Source organism: Petaurus breviceps, unplaced genomic scaffold, assembly GCF_028583685.1.
Source record: "Petaurus breviceps papuanus isolate PSGF00001 unplaced genomic scaffold, PetGlider_PUasm1.0 128, whole genome shotgun sequence".
In the NCBI taxonomy this organism is placed as follows: Eukaryota; Metazoa; Chordata; class Mammalia; order Diprotodontia; family Petauridae; genus Petaurus; species Petaurus breviceps.
In genome coordinates, this window is record NW_027185664.1 from 14496130 (window position 1) to 14516251 (window position 20122).

Sequence of the window (20122 nt, forward strand, 5' to 3'; positions counted from 1 at the left end):
AGATAGATAGATAGATAGATAGATAGATAGATAGATAGATAGATAGATTTCTGTAGCTATATATCTAGATAGGGAAAGATAAATATAAATAGATAGGTATAGATATCTTTGTAAAAACCTGTTTGTCAATGAATTCACTGTGCAACTAGATCAGTCTCTTTAGACATCAGCTCTTTTCCCTCCCCATCTGAATCATTTCTACTTAAATCTTCATTTTCATTCTTGAGTACTTCTCATTTCTCTTGAGCTGATTTCCTCTTCAAAATATTAATCCATTTGGATTCTGCCTATTCTTTCGCTAAATCTTTTGACATCTGTTCTTCCCAAATCTAGGTTGTATCTCAGACCATGCATAACTGTGATCTCCTTTCCCATTACAAAGTCTATGATAGAGTAGTCACTTGCCTCAAGGTTCCTTTTATTCATGTTAGGAATTAGTACATTATTGTTCAAAATAAGATATAGAATAGCATTATCATTAGGGCGAATCACAAATGTATGAGCCACTCTGCTTTTGGAAGAAAGAAAACTCTCACAGATGTTGAGATCATTAAATTCCCCCATTACTACATTATCATTCTTCCATCATAGCTTTGTGACCTACTTCCCAAGATTTTTATCTAATTCTTTCTTCTGTTCAGGTGGTCTGTAATGTACTCTATGACATCATTCCGTTTCTACTCCATTAATCCTCATCCAAATGTTCTCTAACATATTTCTCTCCTCAAGGATTTCTTCATGTAAGCATATCATTAATATATAAGACTGGTCACCCACTGACCCTACTTTTATCAATTCTCTTCATTTTAAATAAAAGTATACTCTTCTGGAGCCAAAATCGAGTCATAAGTTTCAATATCACCATATCTCTATGATACTTATAAAGCAACATTTTTCCTTTTTTGTTATCCATACTTTGTGCATTTGTATATAAAAATCTGAAGTCATGGGCCACTGGATTTGGCAACTTAAAGATCACTGGTAACTTTGGAGAGAGCAGTTTCAATGGAATGATAAGGTCAGAAGCCAGATTATAAAGGGTTAAAGAGAAAGTGAGAGGAGAGAAAATGTGCCATTTTTGAAGAGTTTAGCTACAAAGGGCTGAAGAAATATAAGACAATTGCAGGGAAGGAAGGATCAAATGAAGGTTTTTCAGGATAGGAGAGATATCTTTGTGGATAGTAGGGAATGAGCCGGCAGAGAGGGAGAGAGTGAAAATAAGTAAAAAAGTGGGGATGACAGAGGGCACACTGTTGGAGCAGACAGGATGGAATGGGATCACTAGATCAGGTAGAGGGGTTAACCTTGGTGAGGAGCAAGTCATGGGAGACAGGGGTGAAGAAGGAGATAGTGGCAGAAAGTACCTGAGTGATAGGAGATAAGGAAAAAGGGAGAAGAGGGAACTCACGGTGAATGGCTTCAATTTTTTCTGTAAAATATGAGACAGAGTTCTCAGCTGAGAGAGTAGGGAAGGCCCTGGGAAGTCTGCGAAGGGATGAAAATATTTGGAAGAGGCCCTGTGGAGAGTTGAAAAGTGAATTAATAAGGGAGTTCTGGTAGAACTGCCTAGCAGCAATTAGGGCCCAGTTGAGGTTACAGAACATAAATCTGTAGTGACCTAGTCAGAACGATTGTGTGATTTTCTTCATCTTTGTTCAGCAGCACACATACAGGAGTTTAGGTGACAAATGGTGGCAGTGGTTAAAGACCGAGGCTTGGCTGGGCATAGCTTGAGGTGTGGTAAGAAGGCTAGGGATTGAAGAGAAGGGGACAGCATTGAGTTTAATTAGTTCAACAAAGGGTCATGATGAGAAGGCCAAGAGGAGAGGGTGGCAGTACAAGGGAGATGGCCAGGGAGAGAACCGAAGGGTCCAAAGACTGAAGGTCACCCTGTGGATGAAGAGTGGAATTTTGTAAAGGAAGGCAGAGGGAGAGGTGAAAAGTCCATAGATTATGGTTGGTAAAGGGGAGTTCATAATTCTTTTTTTTTGCTTTTTGGAGGGTGGAGGGCAAGGGCAACTGGGGTTAAGTGACTTGCCCAAGGTCACACGGCTTGTGGCTGGATTTGAACTCAGGTCCTGATTCCAGGGCTGGTGCTCTATTCACTGCGCCCCGGCGTCCATAATTCTTAACACAGAGATGGTATATTTGTGGATGATGGCAAGATCAAGTGTATCTGCATGTGGTTGAGGTGGGGTGGAGGGAGAGCTCATGGAATGTTAGTAGTTTCCGGAACTGAACTGAATGGTTAGGATGTTTGAGGGGGAGTCAATGTGTATAATGGAGTCTCATAGTATGGGGGCAGTAGTTAGGAAGGAGAGAAAAAATGCAAGCCAAAATGAATTCATTCCTGCCGATCATATGCATCTGACTGCACAGTGAACCTTCTGCTTTCCTTCCTTACTGTGTTTTCTCCTATTCTTCTATCCTCCAACCACATAATACAGGTGACAATTGCCTCTTCCTCTTATTTTTTGTTGAGGGGGGAAGGCAGGGCAATTGGGGTTAAGTGACTTGCCCAAGGTCACACAGCTAGTAAGTGTTAAGTGTCTGAAGCCAGATTTGAACTCAGGTCCTCCTAACTCCAGGGCCAGTGCTCTATTCACTGCACCACCTAGCTGCCCCTTGCTTCTTTATGTCCTTTTTCTCTTGTTTCCTCCTTGAAGTACTTCTTCCATTTTCTTAAGGAAACTATCATTGTCTCTGATACCTCAGGTCCCTGCACTTTCCTCTCTAGGACAGATACCAACTTGCATTTTGTACAGATAGAGAAGGCACATGGTACTGACAGAAACAGTAATATAGGATACTCATCTCTGAAACCCACTGCAAAATTCTCCTCGTGCTTCATCCTTGCTTGAAGCAAATTTCTTAGTCGTTTGTCTTCTTTTTTGTAAATCTCTTGGTTAACTATTGTGGCAAAAACGCCTATTTATTGAAAAATGAAATTTGAAGTGGAAAAATAGTGATAACCTCCCACTTCATTTCACCTTACAACTGCTCTCCAGGACTTTACTGGATATCGGCCCTGGCGGAGAAGGTGGAAGGAAGGGACAGCTTAATTGATTTAAAGATGGTTGGGGTTGGAAAAACGGAGGAAATCTAAACCCCAGAGCTATTTGGCAATTGTTAAATAAATAATCTTTACACAGGCAGTGAACCAGGAAGTCTAGTCCGAACAAAAGATAGACTCAGACTTAAGAATGAGGATACTAACTATTTGACTTTGAGGGTCTCTTTGTTTTAAAGAGTTTGGCACCTCAAGCTAAGAATCTGCAGCTACAACAGAGATTCCTCTAGCCATGATTTAGAAAAAAAAAAAATAAAGCAGCATTTCATAAGCAGGGGAAAAATCTAAAAAGGGTATTTTCCTCAAGGTTGTTTCCCTAAAAGAGCAATAGCTTCTAACAATTGAACTAAAAGGCCACTGAACAGCCTACTCTTCTACTAAGAGACAGCACCAAGGCCAAGAATTCCAGCTAGAAGCAGAAGTGGACAATGAAGAACAGCTATACAGCTGGGCACCTGGTCTTGGCTTAGAGTCATCTATTTACCTCATTTCTGTCTGGAGACTCAACTTCAGGCACCAAACTCTTTTAAACAAAAAATAGAAATTCTGTAGCTAAGTGGCTAGTGCCCTAGGTGGCTAGTTCTCTAGGTAGCTAGTAGTTTATATAGTTTGTAATCTAGGGAATTAGCACATAGGTAGTACCCTATGCAACCTGTAACCTAGACATGTAGTAGCCTAAGGCAGCTAGTATGCTAAGTGGCTAGTACCCTCAGTTGTTAGTAGCTGAGGTAGCTATTATATAACTAATACCCTAGGTAGCTAGTATTCTAGGTATCTAGTACCCTGAGTAGCTAGTACCCTAAGCAGCTAGTATCTTAGGTAGCTAATACTCTAGGAAACTAGTACCCTAAGTGACTAGTACTCTAGGTAGCTAGTACCTGAGGTAGCTATTATATAACTAATACCCTAGGTAACTAGTACCCAAGGTTAATATGCCTTTGCTTTGAACTGTGTCCTTTGGCTGACTATTAGAGGTAAGCAAATTGATGGATGGGCTTGGAATGACATAATACCTTGAACCTGGGATAGCCAGGATCCATATGAGTTGGGGTGGGGAGGGGAGAGGCCCCTGGGTGCTACAAAGACAAGACACGAGGACATCAGGCAAATTTCTAATTATCTAATGAGATCTACATACCTTGTTTCATTTTGTCACTTCTCTCCAGAACCTTCCCTCTCCTGCTCTGGATCCTGGGCTTTTTGGCTCCACTTGGTAGAAGGCTAAAAGTATTTAGCAGATAAAGCCCATGCATGCAAGACACAATACACGAGATAATTATTTAAGGAGATCTACATACCTTGTTTCACCTTGTTGAGGTTCTCCAGAAGCTTGCCTCTCTGTCCCTAGATGCTAGGCTCTCTAAGCCCACTTGGCAGATGAGAATCTATTTAGTAGACAACATAAGGAATGAGGTCACAAAAGGACACAAGATAAAATCCATTTCTATAACGCAGCCTACATACTTTATTTGACTTTATTGCTGTTATGTAGAACTTGCCTCCTACTTCCCTACAAATTAGAGCCTCCATTCTCTTACTTCTAGGCAAGATGATAATAAAGCAAAATAGGCACAGTAAGAATTTAAAATAATTCTAAAGACATTTAGAGAAGAAGAAAACACAATTATTAGTCTCAATCACAGATCCTTATTCAGAATCTAACCATTAAGTCTAGCTAGCTTAAATTTGTCTTTTAGGAAATGAAAAACAGTTTCTCAGAACACAGAGATGTAGATAAAGATAGATATATAAATATACATATATTCTAGGGATATATATGTTTATTGATATGTATACATAGACATATTTTTTAACTTTAATATTAATGTGTGTAATAATCCCTCTCTTTCTTAATGATTCATCATGTCATGGAAGTGATTCTGGTTTCTTAAAGGCTATGCCATAGAGTTCCTGTCAAGCTGGAAAAGTTTCAGATATGGAACCAGCATTAAACTGTATCAGAGTTGAAACTGAGGACAGACTGATAGGGCTTTGCCCCGAGAGTATCAGATATAGAGGGCACCGATAGCACTTTTAGTCTAGTCCCTTAATAGTGAGGACAGCTAGATGGTACAGTGGATAGAGCACCGTGCCTGGAATTACCGAAGACCTGAGTTCAAATGTGGCCTCAGACACTTTCTAGCTGTCAAATCACTTAACCCACATTTGCCTCAGTTTCCTCACCTGTAAAATGGGACTATTACTAGCACCTACCTTGCAGGGTTTGTGTTGAGGATAAAATGAGAAAAGACTTGTACAGTTCTTAGCACAGCACCTGGTGCACAGTAGGCACAATATACTCATTAGCCATTATTAGTTTAGTTAATAAGATTAATTAGTTCAAATAGGAAACTACCAGATATAAGACCAGGGTGAATTCCTACCCTCCATCCCACCCTGTTCCACCTCACCACCCACATCACTTGGCAGCCTTTTCATCAGTGGTCATTGTCTTTGCCTTCTTCCCCAGCACACTGGTACTGCTTGATTTGGTTTGGTTATGGTACTTTCTCCAGTCCAAAAGAAAAAAATCCTAATTATAACTGAACTCTCTGTCACCTGAGAACTAAGCTAGCCAAGTTCAGAGAAGCGCATCACCAGGTTGTCACTATTGGGTAATGAACTTTCAGCTATACCAGTGCCTGAAAATGGTTTCTTAAGTATAGGAGAATTATGATCAGGGTCAGTGTGAGGAGCACCTCTCCCATCACCTCTCCCAAGAAGCACTGAAATAATAAAATGCATCATTAGACAGGAAAAGTAATGTAAAACAGTTGTTGAAGAGCTGGCTTCAGAATCAAGATGACCTGAGTTCAAGTCTCACCTCTAACATTTAGTGGCTTGTGACCTTGAACACATTCCTTAAACTTTCTACGTTCCAGGCAACTCTCTGAACCTACAAATTGATGCTGACAAGATGCTGATATTCATTTATACAGTGACTTCCCTTACTGGGAATAGCCTGCCTCCATGAAATCCCAGGTCTAGACACTGCCCCAAAATTCTTAGATATAAAGATCAACAGCTTTCTTCTTTTTTCTTGTCTTAAGTAATAAGACTTAGTCCTTTGTCTTTCCGTGTTCATCCCTTTCAGCTTCATTGCCTTCCTCTAAATTCTCGAGTTCTCTATGACAGGAACCATCCCTGAACATTCTGAGTATGGAACTGATTTGAGTAGCAAAAGAAGAAAACTGCTGGTAATACAGAGGAAAAAACTATATAGGAAAATCAATCAACTGATTGATAAATATTTACTCTGGGAGCTTATCTGTACCCATATCTATAAAGCATAACCAAGTCAAGACAAATTATTTGTTTTAAGTAACGACAGAGTCAAGCCCCAAGTCATCGTTCCTTCATCAAATAACCAATTCCAATTTGGTTGATTACCAAATTAAATGGACAAATTAAGATGACCAAAACTGGACATTCTCGATCCAATGACATACATATGTATGTGTATGTGTAATCGTGTGACTGATTCTATCCAAGAGATTGAATCAACTATGTAAAGGTTAATGACTGAGAAATGATTGACTCAAGAATGGTGCTCTGATTTGGTTATCTTAATTCGTCAGGAGCATGCTGGTGACAAAAAGGGGTCCAGAAATGATATTCCCTCCCCTCTGCCCATTTATACAGCCGCTGGGAAATAAGAGTGACTTCAAGAAATTCAAATGAAAACAAAAATAGAAGAAAAAATCATTCTGCTTAATCTTTGACCCTGCTGAATTTCTCTTCCCCTTCTCTCTGTTCTCTCCCTCCAAGAACTTCTCCACTTCAGCTATCCCATCTCTCTCACACGGACCACCATATACTCACTCCATATGCTGATAATGCCAAAATCTATACCTGAGAGTCCTGACCTCTCTTCTAAGTTTCCACATCTCCAATTCCCTAATTTCCCTTTTTTCATCAGTATTCATCATCATGTCATCAGTACCCCAGGAACCAGGTTCCAAAACACTAAAGCCTGAACTCCTGGTGTAACTTCCTGCTTTGGCTCCATCTCCAATGTCTTACTCATCCGAATCCATCCTTCCTGTAAACCACTGCCAGATTCATCTTCCTAAAATACTTCTTTTCATCATACCACTTTCCTTCTCGAGAACCTTCAACTGCTGCCCATTACTTGCTGGGTTAAATCCAAATCTTCTAGCCTGACTTTCAAGGCACACCAGAACCTGGCCCTCCCTTCCCTTTCCAATAAAAGGTCTCAATCCAATGCAACCGTAATCCAATCCAGCCAGACTGATGTACTCACTGTATCCTGAATGCTTCTTGTGTATTTTTAACTCTACTTTTGCTTACACTCTTCTAGCTAAGTCAGAATGCTCTCCTTGACCCTGGTCACCTCTCCAAATCCTACCTGTCCTTCAAATTCAGTCCTGCATCCTCCTTGAAACATTCTTTCCTGGATCCTCGTGGCCTATAGTGAGCTTTACCTCCTTCTGAACTGTCATAGTACCTATTATTAATTATTAAATATTAAATATTAATAATTAAAATATTAATTATATTGTTATTTGTTCTCCGTGTATGTCCCACCTACCCAAATAAACTAGATTCCCTGAGGTTTGAGACCACATCTCAGAGCTCTTTGTACCCACACAGTGCTTACATTGTGCTAGACATGGAGTAGGAAGCACTCAAATTTGCTTTAAAATTAATGCATTAGGGAAATAATGAAGGCAAAAAAAAGACTCAGTAGTGACAGGATAGTTGCCTTCTAGTACTTAAAAGGGCTGCCACAAAGAAGGGATTAGCCTTGTTCTGTTGCTACTGAAGTAGCAGAATGTTTTGTATTATATTTATTTATATTACATATTTATATATAATTATATATTTATATAATACAAGATATCATAATATAGAAATGGATATTTTTATATTTATTTCTATTATGTTATATTTAACAACTGGTTCTCCAAAAAGGCACGACACACTTTAAAGTTTATTCTACATTTTTTACATTTTCTCCATCACTTACTTACGTTTAGACAACTAACAAAACAATAAACCTAACCGTGATTTGTACCATTTGCAGATTTCCTAGATATAAAAGCTTAGAATGAAAATTAAACAACCCATAGGGATTGCTCCATCCAGCAAACTCTTCTGTGGCCTGAGGGGGCAGAACTAAGAGCAAAGGCAGCTGCATGGTCCAGTGGATAGAACTGAACCTGGAGTCAGGAAGACCTGAGCTGAAATGTGGCCCCAAACATGTATTAGCTGTGTGACCCTGGGTAAGTCACTTAACTTCCATTTGCTTCAGTTTCCTCAACTGTAAAATGGAGATAACAATAGTACCTGCCTCCCAGGGTTGTTGTGAGGATCCAACGAGATAACATTTATAAAGCACTTAGCATAGTGTTTGACACATAGTGAGTACTATGTAAATGCTAGCTATTATTATTATTAATACAGAGCAGGCAAGGCCCTCTCCCACTATCGGGTTCTCAAGACACAGCAATGACTTCCTTGGAGTGCAAACATTTTTATACACGTTATAACTTCTTGTGAAAACACTGGGATAATATTAAGGGATAGTGTGTTATGGTGGAAGAGCCCTATCTAGAGTCAGTCAAGAGACCCATTATCAGTATAATGATCACCCAGGTTGCTAGAGGACTAATGATGGAATTCCTCCTTTGTACAGCACTAAGTACTTCAACCTCTCACTTTAGAGCAGGGTTTGGTTCCCTCATGAGGAGCCAGGGTAGCTAGGTGGCATAGAGGATACAGCACCTGATCTGGAACCAGGCAGACCTGGGTTAAAATCTGGGCTTAGACATTTACAAGCTATGTGACTGCAGACAAGTCACTTAACCCTGTTTGCCTCTGTTTCTTCATCTGTTAAATGAGCTGGAGAAGGAAATGGCAAACTACTCTAGCATCTCTGCCAAGAAAACCCCAAATGGGGTCACAAAGAGTCAGACACGATGGAAATGACTAAACAACAACAGACTGGTGAAACATGCTACCCACCTCCTCCTGACAGAGAGGTGAACGGTCCATTCTGAACTGATTGCCACCCCCCAGGAACTCCTCGTCTTTGAAGGGCATATAAACTGTGACCCCACTGCCTTTAGGGGTCTTTGGTCTATGAGAGATGACCAAAGGACCAATCATTTATTAATAACCTGCTGGCCTTATTAATAAACAAATTACCCAGAAAAAAAAAGACATCATCCGGTACAATCCTATCATTTTGCAGATGAGAAAACTGCGGGCAAACAAGGTGAAGTGAGGCCGTGTCTGAAGCCACACGGACAGTAAGTAACAGAAGCCGGGTCTTACAACAGGATTCTCTGACTCCAAATCTAGCAGTATTTCCAGGTCACCGCACTGCCTCCCCCTCTCCGCCCCCCATAGTAACTTTGGGTTTTTATGTGTTTGTTTTTCTTTTTGTACTTGTACAGTTCTTTATATTTAGGTAGATATTTCAAAAAGTAGTCAGTAATAGCATCTGCACCTCTCCTAAAAGAATCAAGATGCTCAAAGTTGAACAAGCAGCCCTAGATTCCCAGGAGCTGAAGGGAAGCACTTTTGGAGTCACAGAAAACAGGAGTCAAACTGGGAGGATGTGGTCACCCACCACTGAGGTCAATGGGAATGAACTATAGTTCTGCTTCCCAGCGCTAAGGTCATAGAATTTACAGTACAGATGAACTGCAGAGTCGGTAAGAGTGTGATGGGACAATGGTCACTACCCAATAGGGCCTTGCTGTCAGATGGGGCAGGGGGCAAAGACTGGAACAACAGGAAGTAGTGCAGCTCAAGAATTCACCATACAAGTCCAAAAAATGTAAGCATGAAGTGTCTCTGACTAGAGATGATAGACACTTGTCATCCACTGACATCACCTAGAGCAACTTCCCAAAGCTTTGGCCTTCCTGTGGAATGAAACCAGCATTTTTCTTATTCCTCTTGGGCTGGCTCAAGTCCATCTCTTTGTGGATCACACAGAAGGCCTCATGGAGCACAAGTGACTTTCCAGCACTCAGCCTCTTCAAAATTCTATGAAATGCATCATTGCAGCATTGTTGATCTTCCAGTCAGACATGCTCCTATCCTGCACTGGGCTCCTAAGCTGTCATCAGCATGTGTACCTCAAACTCAGCCCCTATCCCCCAGCCCTCTTCCTCAAGCTCTTCTTTACCAATGCCAAAGGTGACACTGAGTAGGCAGTGATGTGAACGGAGACCCCACCACCACCACCACTGTATCCTTTTTCACTGATGGTTGAGGACCAGCAGGTCCTGAGGCTCAGAGGATAGCTTATTCTCTGAACATTTGGTCTCTCAGAAGTAAAGGATGCCTGATGTTTCTTCCTGTATCCAACCCAGACCCTTTTCCTTGATCAAGGTCTGAAGCCCATCCGCATCCTAGGAACAAATTTTGAACTTATCAGGTTTGCCACTAGTTGAAATTCACTGGTCTAGGGGAGTGGAAGGGGGAAAGGGGGAAGATCCTTTGCCTCCTGCCTCCTTTTTTGCTTCTTAGTCTCTGGCTCCTCATTGATTCCATGCTTCACAAATGTTTCCTTTTTCCCTCTTAGGTAAGTTCTTCACCTAGAACAAAGCCCCTTGGTCTATGCTCCCAGTAGTCAATAAGTCAATAAACATTGATTTTTGAGTTATTTTTCAGTCATATTTTACTCTTCATGTTCCCATTTGGGGTTTTCTTGGCAAACATACTGGAGTGGTTTGCCATTTCCTTTTCCAGCTCATTTTACAGAGGAGGAAACTGAGGCAAAAAGAGTTAAGTGACTTGCCCAGGGTCACACAGCTAGCACGTGTCTGAGGCTGGATTGGAACTCTGGTGCTCTATGCATTTCACCACCTAGCTGCCACAAACATTGATTAAGCTCCTAACATGTGCAAGCAGTGTGTTAAGTACTGGGGAAAAAAGACAGGCAAAAGACAGTCCTTACCCTGTAGGAGCTCACAATCTATATACAACCCAACATAGCAGAATTCTTACCCTGTGGACACCTCCTAAAGTAGATTCTGGCTACAAGATAAAAGTTCCCACTTCATCTTCTCCCCCAACATCCAGTAATTTTGTGATCAGGGGCAAGTCACTTCAACTTCTAGTTCTCAATTTCCTCATCTACAAATTGGGCATAATATTTGTACCAACCTACTTCACAGGGTCGTTGTAATGAAAGTTCTATTGTAGACCAGGAAGCCTTCTATAAATGAGTTGTTAATATTATTAGGCATTAGGATTGTATGGTGAGAGACAGTATACAGTATACCTGCTTAGCTTATTAGTTAAGAGTCTTAGTCACAGAGAGACAAAGACTTTAGATACAGTACAAAAGTAAATAAGGGAGTATTTCATCACCAGCCTCTATGCAAAGGATATTGTTCTCTGATTCACAAACAGAGGGTGTCCTTGAAGTAATTCGGAGTCTCAAGTCTATAAACTATTGTGTCTCACTAATTCAGAATATGATTGTCCAGTTTGGAGGATTTTATAACACTGATACTTTATCTTTTGGCTCTAATTCTTTATACTTACACCAAGAGATGGACAAAGAAAAAAGGAAATTCAAATCACTATGCTGACTACTTGTTACAAACTCTAGTAAGGTAATATTGATAGCTGAAAAATAAAATAATTTTACTCAGAGTCATAATATATTTAAATTGTAAGGAAACTTAGAAAGCATTTAATCCAACCTGCTCACTTATGGATTAATCAATCAACAGGCATTAATAAAATGCCTATGATGTGCTACAAATTAATATAATGACAAAAATGAAATAGTCCTGCTCTTAAGAAGCTTACATTTAATTGGGAAAAACAACATGCACATATATAAGTACAGTTTTTAAAATACAAAGGTAAAGGGAAGGTGGAGACACTATCACCTAGGGTGGGGGAAGGGGGATCAGGAAAGGTCTCATGTAGGAGAGATCTGAGCAATGAAGGAAGCTGGAGAGTCTAACAGGTAGAGATCAAGAGGGGAGACATCCAGGAGTTGGGAAGGGTCTGTTCAAAAGCACAAAATCAAAAAATGCAATGTTGTTAATGATGAACATTAAGTAAGCCAGGTTGTCCAGAACACAAAGTATGTAAAGAACAATAACGTTCAATGATCCTGGAAAGGCAGGTTGAAGTCATACTGTGAAAGGCTTTTAGTGACAGAGAACTTTGTATTTTATCATTGGGGAAATAGGGAGCCACCAATGTGACTTTAGATGACCACTTTAGCAACTATATGGAGAATGGATTGGAGAAGGGAGAGACTTAGGAAAGGGAACCCAATTAGAAAGTTATTACAATACTTTAGGAGGGAGCCGATGAGGACCTGAACTAGAATGGCCATGTGAGTATAAAGAAAGGGATGGATGGGACAGATGAAGTAGGGACAGAGGTAGAATTGAAAAACTAAACAACCCAAGTGATATCACAGGTGAGGGAGAGGGAAGATTTGAAAATGACACCAAGGTTGCAATCCAAGACTGGTGATGCCTTCAATAGAAATAAGGAAGTTAGAAAGATGAGTTTTGTGTAGGGAGAGAAGGCAATGGACTTTATTTTGCATATATTGACGTTGAAATACCTATAGCACACCGTTAGAGATGTCCAAAAATGTGATACTATTGCTCAGGAGAAGTGGGATAGTGATAATACTTGAACCAATGGGAGCTTGTGAGGTCACTGAGGGAGCAGATAGAGTGAGGAGAGAGCACAAGATAAAAGATCTGGAGGAGACGCACAAATACATGGTATGACAGGGATGACGATGCAACAAAGGAGAAACCAAGCAAGTATGAGGAAAACCAAGAGAGAGCAGCAGCATAAAATGCAGCAAGGAAGTATGGAGGAGGAAAGGGTTGTCTACAGTATCAACCACTGCAAAAGGTCCTGAAGGGTAACTCAGAAAGGGTCAGTGGATTTCGGAATAAAGACATCATTCTTAACCTGAGAGAAAGAGCAGTTTCAATTGAGTGATAAGGTCAGAAATCAGAAAGTAAGAGGTTTGGAAGGTAATAAGGAGGGGGCAGAGTCAAGATGGTGGAGTAGAAACAGGACCTCCACACGGCTTCTACCTCCTCCAATTCACGTAAAAGGGGACTCTGAACAAACTTTGGAGCTACAGAATCCACAAAATGACACAGAGAAGCTAACCTCCCACTGAGGACAGCCCAGCAGGCCAGCAGCAAGTGGCCAGCACAGCGCTCTGGGAGCCAACCCCAGCCCCACACGGAGGCTTTAGCCCCAGAGCAGGTCTGACCAACCACCAGCTGGAGGGACTCCATATCACCAGCAGCTGGGGCAGTTTCTAGAATTATCAACACATAGATTCAAAGGACAAACTAAGAGGTCAGTGCACCGTGGACTTTGGGACCCAGTAGTGGGGAGTGCATCGGCCTTTATCCCCTGGACGGAGAAGCCACTGAGAGCTGCAGTGCAGCCACAGCCACGTGGCAGCTTCAGCTCCTGACCTGCAGAGTGTAAGGAGACCAAGCACCAGTCTCAGGGGTAAGTGCTCTTGCTTTAACCTGCTTGGATCTGGATTGCAGTCTAGGGTGGAGATCCTGGGGTGTGTGTCCAGCTTGCCAGAACATGTGGAGACCTCAGAGAGGGTACCCATCTAATACCTCCGGCACCTGAGAAAACCGCAGCGTTTGGGACAAAAGCTCCCCTGTCTGGTGGCAGAGTCCTACTGTGGCAAAAAGCCCAGGGGTCAAGTGACTGAGGGGTGACATGACCAGGCAGAGAAAACAAAGCAGACAGAAGATTCCAACATTAGACTCCTATTTTGGGGACAAATAGTAGCAAAGCATGGAACAGGAGGAAGACAGTGAAGTCAGAACTCCTGCACCAAAACCTTCAAAGAAAAATACAAGCTGGTTACAGGCCATAGAGGACCTTAAAAAGCCGATAAGAGAAGTGGAGGAAAAATTGGGAAGAGAAATGAGAACAATGCAAGAAAATTACAAAATGAGAGTCAACAGCCTGACTGAGGAAAATAATACCTTAAAAAATAGACTGACTCAACTGGCAAAAGAGGCTCAAAAAGGCAATGAGGAGAAGAATGCCTTAAAAAGCCAAATTTGCCAGATGGAAAAAGAATCTCAAAAGCTCACTGAGGCTCTTTGCAGCTCGCGCCGACCATGGGGATCTCCCGGGACAATTGGCACAAGCGCTGCAAGACCGGGAGCAAGCGCAAGCGCTACCACAAGAAGCGCAAGTATGAGTTGGGCGGCCGCCCACCAACACCAAGATTGGCCCCTGTTGCATCCACACCATGCGAGTGCGCGGAGGCAACAAGAAGTAGCGGGCGCTGAGGCTGGACATGGGCAACTTCTCCTGGGGTTCCGGGTGCTGCACCTGCAAGACGGGGATCATAGACATGGTCTACAACGCCTCCAACAACGAGCTGGTCCGGACCAAGACTCTGGTGAAGAACTGCATAGTGCTCATCAATAGCACCCCATACCGCCAGTGGTACGAGTCCCACTACAGGCTTCCCTTGGGCCGGAAGAAGGGCGCCAAGCTGACTCCTGAGGAGGAAGAAATTTTAAATAAAAAGCGGTCAAAGAAGACCCAGAAGAAACACGAGGAGCGGAAGAAGAACGCCAAGATCAGCTCGCTTCTGGAGGAGCAGTTCCAGCAGGGCAAGCTCTTTGCCTGCATCACATCAAGGCCAGGCCAGTGTGGCCGAGCAGACAGCTACGTGCTTGAGGGCAAAGAGCTTGAGTTCCACCTGAGAAAGATCAAATCCCGCAAGGGCAAATAAACCCTAACTTGGACATTGTTTAGTGGAATAAATCGCCAGATTATTTTAAAAAAAAAAAAGCTCACTGAGGAGAATCACTCCTTCAGAATTAGATTGGAGCAAATGGAAGCTGGTGACTTAATGAGAAATCAAGATGCTGTCAAACAGATCCAAACAAATGAAAGACTAAAAGGCAATGTGAAATATCTCATGGGGAAAACCACTGATCTGGAAAATAGATCCAGGAGAGATCATTTAAAAATTATTGGACTACCTGAAAGCCATGATCAAAGAAAAAGCCTAGAAATCATCCTCCAAGAAATTCTCAAGGAAAACTGCCCTGATGTTTTAGAACCAGAGGACAAAATAGAAGTTGAAAGAATCCACCGATCACCTCCTGAAAAAGATCCCAAAAAGAAAACTCCTAAGAATATTATAGCCAAGTTCCAGAATTCCCAGATCAAGGAGAGAAGCAGCCAGGAAGAAACAAGTTGAATATCGTGGAAACACAATCAAGATAACCCAGGATCTGGCAGTTTCTACACTGAGGGATAGAAGGGCTTGGAATGTGATATTTCAGTGGTCAAAGGAGCTGGGATTAAAACCAAGAATCTCCTACCCAGCAAAACTGAGTATCATGTTTCAGGGGAAAGTATGATCATTCAGTAGAATAGAGGACTCTCAAGCATTCTTGATGAAAAAACCAAAGTTGAATAGAAAATTTGACATTCAGCTATAAGAAGCAAGAGAAGCATGAGAAGGTAAACAGGGAAAAGAAATGATAGATAGAGGGCACAGGACCAATTTAATAGGAAGGGATGATACTTAAAAGGAGAAATTAAGAGGTGAGAGAGGAATATAATGAGAGGAGATAGGAAGAGACAGAATGGGGTGAACTATCTCATATAGAAGAGGCAAGGGAAAATGGTTACAATGGAGGGGAAGAATAGGAAGGCAAAAGGGAATGGGTCAACCTTATTCTTATTGAATTTGGCTCAGGGAGGGAATGACATACACACTAAATAGGATATCTCACCCTACAGGAGAGTAGGGGGAAGGGTATGAGAGGGGGGATGATGGAAGGGAGGGCAGGCTGGGGGAGAGGGAAGTTGGAAGCACCCACTTTTGAAAAGGGACAGGATCAAAGTAGAGAATAGAACAAGTGGGAGGTGGGATCGGAGGGAGGGAAATATAGTCAGTCTTTTACAATATATCTACTATGGTAATGTTTTGCATTAGCTACATATGTACAACCTATACTGAACTGCTTACCTTCCCAGTAAGGGTGGGTGACAAGGGAGGAAGGCAATGAATCTGGAATTCAAAGTTTTAAAATCAAATGTTTAAATATATATATATATATATATATATATATATATATATATACACACATATATATATACTATTATTAATATTATTTTACATGCAATTGGGAAATAAGATATACAGGCACTGGGGCATAGAAATCCACCATGCCCTACTGAAAAAGTCAAATGGGGTATGGGAGAAGATATGGGAGAGAGCAGATTGGAGGAGGGGATATACTATGGGACCGCTATTTTGGGGCACTGGGTAGGGGAAAAACGGGGTGAAAATCTGTAACTCAAAATCTGGCAAAAATGAATGATGTAAACCATAAGTTAATAAAGCATTTGGGAAAAAAAAGAAGGTAAGAAGGAAACTAGGCCCCAGAGAACTGAAATGATTTGCCCAAGGCCACAACGTGGCAAATCGTGGAGCCCTGATTAGAATCCAAGTATCCTATTCCTGATACAGTATAATTCATACTATGTAATAAGTCATATTATGGATATGTCATTATCCAAATGTGGATAAGGAATATTAGCTCCTATCATATTCCTCTTTTTTATTTATATATTCACTTATTCATTCATTTTAACAAATTTTTATTGATGTCATTTTTACATCATCATAATTGCTCCTGGTATCCTTCACCTCCCATCACCCATCCCAGAAAGCCATTTCATTAAACAAATAATTTTTTTTTAATTTTATTTTAGACTCAAACAACAGAATACAAATACAGAATAGAGAAAAGAAACCAAAACACATCACAAACTTAAATACAAAGCTAGAAAGGGAAAAAACGCATGTCATGTGCATAGCAGAACATTAGAGAGAATTCAAAATATGTAACAATAAATTTTCAAGAAAGCCTGTATGATAAATAATACTCATTGTGCTGAGAACTGTCAATCTTTTCTTTGCTTCCTTGTAAGTTTTCTTTTGTTCTCTGTTGTACACTATTTTATTTTACTCTTTTTTTCTCTCCCCCCAATCCCCTCCCAGAAGGCCACAATAAAGTTTAGATATGTTTTTCTATAGCTATAAATATACACATATATACACATATACACATATATACACATATACAAATAATATTTTTAAAGACAAAAAATAAAAGATAAATAAAAAGACTGAAAATATGTGCACTATACTACCCTGGGGGACCTGCTACATTTTCAAAGGAGTTGACGAGGGGTGTCATATCTTCTTGTTCTCTGTAATTTTGTAACAATTATCTTTGACCTTTTTGTACAATTCTTTCCATTTTCATTGCTGTCATCATTGTGTATATTGTTTTCTTGGCTCAGCTTACTTCATTCTGTTTTAGTTTATATAGACCTTCCCATTCTTCCCTATGTTTATCATATTCATTACATTTTTACAGCACAATAATAGCCCGTTCCATAATGTGTTTAGTCGTACCCCAGTTGATAGACATATATTATGTTTCCAACTCTTTGCTGTCACAAAAAAGTGCTAAATATTTGGTGCATAAAGACACTTTCTTCTTATCAATGGCCTTCTTGGGATATTAGCCTAGTCATGGAATCTCCAAGTTAGAGGGCATGGACATTTTAGTCATTTTATTTTCATAGCTCCACATTTCTTTCCAAAATGTTTGTACTAATCCACAACTCCACAAATAGTGCCTTAGTATGCCTATCTTCCCACAACCCCTCCCACATTGACTCACCATCTTTCATCACCTTTGTCAATTTTCAGGACATGAAGTTAAACCTCAGAGTTGTTTTTTTCATTTTTCTTATTAGAAATTCTGAATACTTTTATATGATTGTTAATAGTTTGTGATTCTACTTTTGAGAACTGTTCACATGTTTGTATCTTAATTTTTTTATATCTAAGATATCAAACTTTCATCAGAGAAATTTGATAGATGTTTTTCTTAATCACTTTCCTTTTCATCCAAGGTGCATTAATTTTATCTGTGCAGAAGCTTTTCAATTTCATGTAATCAAAGATATCTATCATTTGGAATTGCCTCCATCCCTTATTCAGTTAAAAATCTATCTCCTGGTGTGGCTAGGTGGCATAGTGAGTAGAGTGCCGGCCCCAGAGTCAGAAGGACCTGAGTTTAGATCTGGCCTCAGATACAACACACACACACACACACACACACACACACACACACACACAATGTGACCTTGGGCAAGTTACTAAACCCCAGTTGCCCTCCAAAAAGCAAAAAAAAAAAAATCTCCTATCCACAAGTGTAAGAGGTATGTGATTTGCTTCTCTTCTAATTTTTATGGTATGATCCTTAATATTAAAGTCATATATCCATTAAGAATGCATATGATATTATATATATATATAAGAATGCATATTATACCATAAGTATATGTTATAAAGTGTTTATCTAATTTCTTTGCAACTACTTTCTAATTTTCTCAGTAGTTTTTATCAAATATCATTCTTTCCTAAGTAATTTCTTTTCTGGTTTATCAAACACTAGGTTATTGAGTTCTGTCGTTTCTGATTGTCCCTTGTTTCATTGTTCCATTGATTTGCCTCTCTGTTCTTTAACCTGTATTTTGATTATTGCTGTTTTATAACATAGACCGAGGTCTAAAAGTGATATTCCCCCTTCATTGTACTTTTCTTTTCATTGTGTCCCTTGATATTCTAAATCTTTTTCTTTTTCCAAATTAATAATTATTATTTTTATCAAGTTCTGAAAAGTACATAAATTTTATAGTTTGATTGGTATAGCATTAAAAACTATACATTAATTTTAGTAGAATTATCATCTTTATTATATTGACATGACCCAGTCATGAGCATTGAATATTCCTCCAGTTATTTAAGTTGTTTTTTATATCTTTCGGGAACGTGTTGTAGCTGAAGCTCTACAAATATTTTTTGTGCTTTGGTAGATTGGTCCCCAGATATTTTACATATTTTGTAATTACTTGGAATGGGACTCCCTTTCTATGATTGCCTCTTAGATTTTATTACTATGTGGAAATGTTGTTGATACGATTCAAGTGACCCTTCATATTCCTACTATCCAATCACACATTTTTACAAAAATCTATTCTCTCAATCCTTCTTTCTCCCTTGCCAAATGAAAAAAATTTTAAATCCTCACAATGAACACAGTCTAGCAAAAAAAATAATTCACACATTGACCATGCCCAAAAATGCTTGTCTCATTCTAGATTTTAAGTCCACCACCTCTCTCCCAGAAAGTGGGTGCTATGATTCATCTTCAGTATCTTTGACTCATGGTATTCCCTCTCTTGCCTGGTTTAGCACCATAATATTCTGAACATTCTATAAAGTTTAGAACACTATAGATCATGTATTTTATATGGGGAGGGGGGGATGAGCACTACATATATCTACTATTATTCATTGACCAAGATACATCTAGCCCATCATAAACATTTTTTTTTCTTATAGGAGTAATAGTTTTGCTGTGATCTATCTATACTCTGACTTTATGGCCAACATCTGGGAATCAGTTCATTAGTGTTAATGGGTAATCAAAGGAAATCAGGAACTGAATCCAATCTTGTACTAACCACTTACAATACAATTCTCCCCTTAATTTCTCAGTTCTCACCTAACTAGATCCCTAGCTGACAATAGTAAATCCTAACCAAACCTCCTAGTGCTTGCTCTCTCTCTCTCTCTCTCTCTCTCTCTCTCTCTCTCTCTCTCTCTCAATCTTTGTCTCTCTCCCCCCATCTCTTCATTCTTCTGTTTCCCTCTTTCTGTCTTTCTTTCTCTTTCCCTCTCCTCTCCTTCTTTCTCTCACTCTGTCAAATTTCTCAAAAAAAAAATATAGCATAGACTATTTACTACGGAGGCAAGGTATTATGAAAAGAGTATTTTATTTGGAGTAAGAAGATGTGGGGGTCTAGTCCTGATTCTGCTATTAACTACTGTGATCTGGGGCAAGTCTTTTATTTGCTATGAGTTCAATATCCTCAGGGGAAGGAAGGAAGGAAGGAAGGAAGGAAGGAAGGAAGGAAGGAAGG

The 20122-nt window shown here is 40.1% G+C and overlaps 1 long non-coding RNA gene and 1 pseudogene across 1 annotated transcript in view; one reads left to right on the top strand and one right to left on the bottom strand.

Annotated features, from left to right (window-relative positions):
* The window catches only part of LOC138172661 (uncharacterized), a 173792-nt gene that overhangs the window by 123720 nt on the left and 29950 nt on the right, over positions 1 to 20122 (bottom strand). The window contains exon 2 of the long non-coding RNA XR_011171207.1: positions 4369 to 4455. This is a non-coding gene — a long non-coding RNA (uncharacterized lncRNA). The remainder of the gene's footprint in view (positions 1 to 4368; positions 4456 to 20122) is intronic.
* LOC138172653 (small ribosomal subunit protein eS8 pseudogene) lies at positions 14190 to 14890 on the top strand (annotated as a pseudogene).